Source organism: Lactuca virosa, chromosome 3 (assembly GCF_052849685.1).
Source record: "Lactuca virosa cultivar CGN04683 chromosome 3, Lactuca_virosa_CGN04683_v6, whole genome shotgun sequence".
NCBI lineage: Eukaryota > Viridiplantae > Streptophyta > Magnoliopsida > Asterales > Asteraceae > Lactuca > Lactuca virosa.
Window position 1 is genome coordinate 374,173,871 of NC_136428.1, and position 7,027 is coordinate 374,180,897.

Here is a 7,027-nt window from a genome sequence, read left to right on the forward strand (position 1 = left end):
CACATGTTAAGGGGGAGTTTTGACACGAAAAATTCCGAATAGAGCACGTTCTCTTTCCTTGAAGGTTTTATAATCAAATTTCGATTATAAAAAGGGGGAGAAATTTATATGGAAATTCGAACTTGAATTTTTCATATTACGCGGGTTTGAAGACCGAAGTGACCTTGAATTTTTTTGAAGCTCACGAAATTATGCAATTGGAAGTTCGAAAAAGATTTATTTTCGAAATGGGTTTGGAATTATTGAAGATTTTTGGGGTGTGTTTTTATGCTCAACTTTAGGGTGATTATTTGGAGTTTGGGATACTCTTGATCATTCGTTGATGCTCGGATTGTATGGTATCACATCCTAGGGCCCAAATTGAAGAATTGAAGATTGAAGTTCGTTTCGACATGTGTCACCTTTGAGGCTCGGATCGCGTAGTTGCTCGATTTTGGAAGAATTGAAGTGGGTCATTCATTCCTAACTTTGAGGGGGAGAATGTTAGGGTACAAAGTTATTCATGATTGACTTTGTAAATGTTTGACTTTTGTAGACCCACTTGCATGTGGTGTATTAGCCTTTTGACATGTGATAGAGAGTGAGAGAGAGACATGTAAACACCTCTATATAAGGTGGGTTTATTCCACTTGTAGAGGCGTGCTTGAGAGATGTAAAAGTTGAGTGTGTAAGTGTGTGTTATTTATGTAGTCTTGATCTAGATCCTTTTTGTGTAACACCATACATATTTAATACATCTCTTGAACACCCAAATCACCATGTTCATTGTGCAATCTTTAATTCCGCATGCCAAACCATGTTTTATGTCACTACAGATCTCATGAACCGAACCGCTTGTGCCTCGTGTCACCTTGAATTTGACATTTACAAACTTCCCTGCCGAAGTTGGTTTCAATACCTTCATAGTTGTGATCTTCTGATTGTTCCATGTGCGATATTGCGGTTGAGAGAAAGAAAGATAAAATTCGAGCAATTCTCGATCAACCTTTGGATCAGGAGAGGGAATAGGAACAGTTGAATCAAAACAAGGAAACACGAACGCTTTCCGAGTGATGGGCATATCGAACTGAGCATCCTTGGAATTTTCAAGACTGAAAGAAAGGATTGGTTCAAGCCAGTGTGTGCTTGGAAAGTCAATCGCTTCTTTCAGTAGTCTTTCCATTGTCCACAAAGGAAATAAAGATTTCCTTCATTACAAGACGTCGTTCGCTTCTTTTATCTTCATCTTCTTATTAATTTCCTCACTCATCTTGGAAATCTTTTTAGCAAGCTCTTGATCACTGAGTTTGATTTTAGGATATACAGGTTTGAAGGTTACAAATTCTATCTCATCATCATCATTTACCTTCTCCTTTCCTTTGTCCTGTATACTGCCCGAAGCTTCATTACCCTTCGGTACTGCAGTGGCCTTCGGTTGTTGAGTGGGTTTACTTGAAGGAGGTGGTTGAGATTGAACTTGACCAATATTATCTCCCCCTTGTTTCGGAAGGACCACAGACTCCGGAACACCCTCGATTCTGCTCAAAATGTCCAAAGCAGGTCTCAATCGCTCAGCTAGGTGGCGAAGAACCGTAATAGTAAGAGAAGAGTCATGAGCTTCAAGCAAATGCAAAAGTATAGAGTGCACATCACCGACACTGCTTTTGATGATAGCCCTTTCGGTCTTGAGATCAGCATTTTCCTTTCGGACGTGAGATAGTTGCAGGGATTGAGTTTTGACCTGTGTATTTTTTAGAGCTAACTCATCCATGATCTTATTTTACATAGCAAGATCGCTTTGCAGTTTGTCAAGACAAGAGGAGAGACGATAAAAGATCATCTTGATCGGCTTTGAGAGAGGCACGCACCAGATCAAATTTTTGTTGCTCCCCTTGAAGTGACTTGGAAAGAGAGTCAATCGCAGAAGTAACTTTGTGAGCATTGGACTCATCAGCTCCCTTAAGAGAATCAAGAAAAAGCTTGGCATCGGCAATCACTTTGGCCACATCGGCAGACGCATTTTTGCAAGATAATGAAGAGAGATCTACAACAGTGGTTGCCTTTTGGATGGACTCATCATGCTTTTGAATCGAAGTTTCAATCAAGGCTTTGACAGCCGCATTAGAGTAAGCAGAGGATGGGGAAGTAGACGATGAAGTGAGCAACCTGTCAAGCTTTTCGTTGAGATCCTTTAGGTGTCGCTTGGTGATAGAAGCGTCTTCATCATCATCACTGAGAATCCGATAGGGGCTGTAGTACACAGAGTCAAACTCCATTTCGGCTCCTCCAAGAACTGTATCAGACTCGGTTAGGGAAGGTGGGGATAAAGGTTTGGAGGTAACTGGGATGTTTAGACCTTCAGCAGTCGCCCCCGTATCAGATACGTTGACAACAACCGGAGGTTCGGTTGTAGTGGTGGTAGTAGTTGCTTGAGTGATGATAGGAGGTGGAATTGGAGCAGTTGAAGATGTTAAAGTGGAAGTAGGTTGAGAAGTAACCGGTGGTGGAAGAGGAGCAATGTATATTGGTACTGAAGTAGGAGATGGAGAAGGAGGAGGAGTTGGAATAGATTCATTTAAATGTACCTCAGGAGATGGGGACCGAGGAGGTGATTTGCCTCTTAGTGAGCGTTCATGATCAACAGGTTCGGCTTCAGTAGACTTCGGTTGATCTTGATATGACGGAACATAATCCGAATCAGAGGAAGAGGGATCCGTCTGTTTCTTGGCCATTTTATTAACCTTTCGCTTTTTAGGAGCAGGAGAAGATTCTTTATCTTGCTTTCACTTTTTAGGTTTGGGCACTTGGGATGATTGACCTTCAACTTCCTTCTTCTTCTGTTCTGGTTTCTTTCCCCTCTTTGCCAGTTTGTCAACAACCTCCAATGCACTTTGCAATTCTGGAGTGAGTACTCTTGGCCCTGAAGGTGTGAGTTTCCTGTAATCAGCCATAACATTGCTTTCACTTGAGACACACCTGGACATAGATTCAGCAATTGAACCGATGAACAGAAACTTCGTGGGATCTGAGACAATGATTTTTGTTGTGTGGAAAGTGGCAGTTAAAGACATCAGAGAATCTGTTATGATTGGAATCTGAAAGGTTGCAATGGCTCTGTGAGTAATCAACGTCCAGAAATGTGCACAAGAAATTTCAGAGTGTTTGGTCGATGAAGTGAGACTTTGCACCAGTTGAGACCAAATAAGGGAACCATAATCCAGATTGATTCTGTGATAGAGACCATAAAGAATGGTCATGAAGCCCTTGCTGGCACCATCAGACCCATCAACCCTTTAATCTAAACCCTTGAAGATGAGGGTGAAAAGAGCATTTCATTGAGGTGGCAAGCAAGATTTATTGAACTTGGTCAGTGTGGTAAGGACATCGGTGTACCCCATGTCATAGAACATAGTGAACAATTGGGTAGTGGTGATGAAATCAGGAGAGACGACAGAGGTGTCTGAAGGAAGCTTTAGCAGAGAACAAAAGCGAGCTTTTGAGACAGAGGTCTTGTGATTGAAGATCTCAAAGAATATCCGTTCCTTGCGTTTATCATATGAAGTAGATGAATAGACCTGTGAGAGCAAGGACATGGGAACACATTCAACCTGCATGAGAGCAATCACCAGTGGGGAATACTTGAGACATTCGACCACATGAAGCATGTATGAATCATAGACGAATGGATTCAATTCGATGATTAGATTCTGGTTGGGTTTGATGACCAGAAGAGATGAAGAAGTGGTTTGTTCTTGAACGGATGATGATTCTGCCATTGTTGTAGAGAGGAAGAAGATTGGAAGTTGTAAAGCGTATGTTGTATTCGCGAAATTGTTTGAAAGTGGTAAAGAGGTACAGAAGGTGTGAGAGACCCTTTTATACCGTTTCCATCAGAGAGAAAGAATCTGTTGTAATGATGATACGATCCCTTGAAACAACGCCTGAGAAAGTGCGATTTGACAGCTTGGTTTCGCCAGATAGACGTCACCAGGCGTGGGTTTAGGAACCGTTTCAAATTCACGCGCCTTTCCATCCTTATCTCCTTTTCAAATTTTGAACCGTTTCGAATTCATGCTGACTCAGCCTTTCCTTTTAAATGAACCAACGCCACAATAAAGAACCGAAGTTACATGTCTGAAAATAACTTATTAGCAACTGAACAAGAGTTTGGAAAAATCGTAAAGACTTTCGTGCAAGATAGTGTGAAAGATAAAGAAATAAAACAAATTATATGTGGGATATAAGTGATGTCAAATATGACATGAAGCAGTGGATCCTGGGCACGAATCTCTTCCTTCAAAGTCAAGAGAGACTTCAAAGTGCTTGTGTGGATCCCCGTGAAAATACGATCAAATACTTGTTAAGAAGCATTGAAAGGCAACTTTTTATTTTAAGGCTATTGAGGGTGGTTGAGCTTCAATCCATGCTTTTGGATCTTGACATAAGACCGAAAGTGGACGAAGTACTTGTGAGACCGATGTAGCCTATTAAACAAGTAGGTTGGTTCATTTTTTAGTGACTTGTTGATAACGTTTTCAGAAATCCCAAAAAAAATTAAAATGGATCCCATTGGTAGAAAAGCCTTGGTGATAGACGCTTTCATAAGGACCTCTCAAAAAGAAAAAGGGATTTAAGGGGATATTCCACAAAAGTGGTTTCGTTAACTAATGGGTGAAAGCTAGAACATTTGATTGTTCACCATCAATTCATAATGGGTATTGAAGTTTGGGTTTCACTTAGTTCGTGGTGTAACGAAACTAAGATCATGAACACTGACGTTGTGTAACCATAAACCTCAGTGGTAAACGCTGAGAGTCTCAAGGGTTACGATCATGAAATGAAAATTGATGGAGAAAAGTGTGGAGATGGTTAAAGAACTGAAGGTACCTCTACTATATAGTAAGGACCGAGCAGACAACTCTTAACTCAATGAGAGACGAGTAAGGTAGCTCATGACATAAGTGATTTTATCAGCCTGATTGGGAAGATTTGATTTGTGTATATCAAATCAGTAAGGCTACACTTGAAGTCTTTGAGGCTTTGGTCGACATACAGCAGCATGCTTCTAGGGACACTTAGCCAGTACTAAGATAAAGAAATGTATACATGTCCCAGCTCCATCATTTGAATGATCGATGATACCTTTTAGTGATATTTTTGGAATTTTTAACTTTAATGAAAAGCAACATAAAAAAAATTAAAAAAAAATATTTTTGATTTTTATGAGTTTTCTGAAAAAGAATTAAAACAGAAAGGAAAATATTTTTGATTTTTATGAATTTTCTGAAAAAGAATTAAAAACAGAAAGGAAAATATTTTTGATTTTTATGAATAGAAACAAAGAACATAAAATAAATTACTGGAAAAGGTAGTGTACAAAATATACAACCGAAACACCATCATGAGATATGAGGCGAAATAGACCGAACCTTCGGTTCATTTCGGTTCCCAAAAAATCCGGACCCGAAATAGACCGAGCGTTCGCTCTATTTCGCTTTCCAACTTTTAATGAGGCGAAAGCGATTTCGGTACTGACTCAGCTTCCATCATTCCTAAGCCTTGTAAAATTTTGTTAAAGCTTGCTTCCGGTAAGGCTTTTGTAAATATGTCAGCTAGTTGATCAGTGGTTCGAACAAAATAGACTTCAACATTACCATCCTCCACATGATCCTTGATGAAATGATACCTCAGTGCTATATGTTTCGTTTTTTAGTGTTGCACTGGATTGTGACATATCCTTATTGCGCTTTCAGAGTCACAATACAAGGGGATTTTCTTCATGTTCAGGCCATAGTCTCTTAGTTGACTTTGTATCCATATGACCTGTGAGGTACAAGACGTTGCAACTATGTATTCGGCTTCGGCTGTGGAAAGAGACACATATGTTTGCTTCTTCGATTGCCAGCTAACGAGTTTGCCATCAAGAAACTGACACCCGCCAGTTGTGCTCTTTCGGTCCAGTCCACATCCACCTAGATCAACATCAGAGAATGCTTGTACGAAGAATCCTGATTTCGCCGGGTACCATAAACCGAGAGATGAGGTTCGCTTCAGATATTGAAAAATATTCTTCACAACCATCATATGAGGTTCGTGTGGATTAGCTTGAAACCTGGCACAATAACAGACAGAAAACATTATGTCTAGTCGACTAGTTGTTAGATACATTAAGGACCCTATCATTTGGCGATAGAGGGTCATGTCAGCAGCCGGTTTTTCTAGAGAAGGTGTTAACTTCGTGCCAAACGCCATAGGAACCTTCACTTTTGACTCTCCCATCATTCCAAACTTGGCTAGTAAGGTCTTGGTGTAAGCCTCTTGATTAATAAAAATGCCTTCGGGTACCTGTCTAATATTCAAGCCAAGGAGAAAGTTAATTAGACCGATTGAACTCATCTCAAACTTAGTCTCCATCAACTTCCTAAATTCAGCTGTTAAGCTAGGATTCGGGGAACCGAAAATGATATCATCGACATAAATTTGGACGATCATAAGGTGGTCACCTTCTTTCTTACGAATGAAGGTTGGGTAAACCGAACCTTCTTTAAACTTAGAAATTTTTAGAAATCGAGTAACTGTTTCATACCACGCCCTAGGAGCATGCTTCAGACCATAAACAGCCTTATCCAGAATGTAGCAGTGATCTGGATAGTTTTTGTTCACGAAACCAAGTGGTTGCTCTACATAAACCGTCTCTTCTAATTCTCCATTTAAGAATGCACACTTGACATCCATTTGGTATACTTCAAAGTTCTTATGAGCAACATAGGCCAGAAAGATTCGTACCGATTCTAATCTTGCTACTGGAGCGAAGGTCTCTTCGTAGTCTATTCCTTCTTCCTGAAAATATCCCTTCACTATCAGCCTCTCTTTGTTACGAATCACATTCCCTTCTTTGTCCATCTTGTTTCTGAAAACCCACTCCAATCCAACCACAGATGCATCCTTTGGTGTAGGAATCAGTCTCCATACTTTGTTTCACTCAAATTCATTGAGTTCGTCTTGCATTTCCTATACCCAATCAGAGTGATCGAGTGCAGTTTTAACA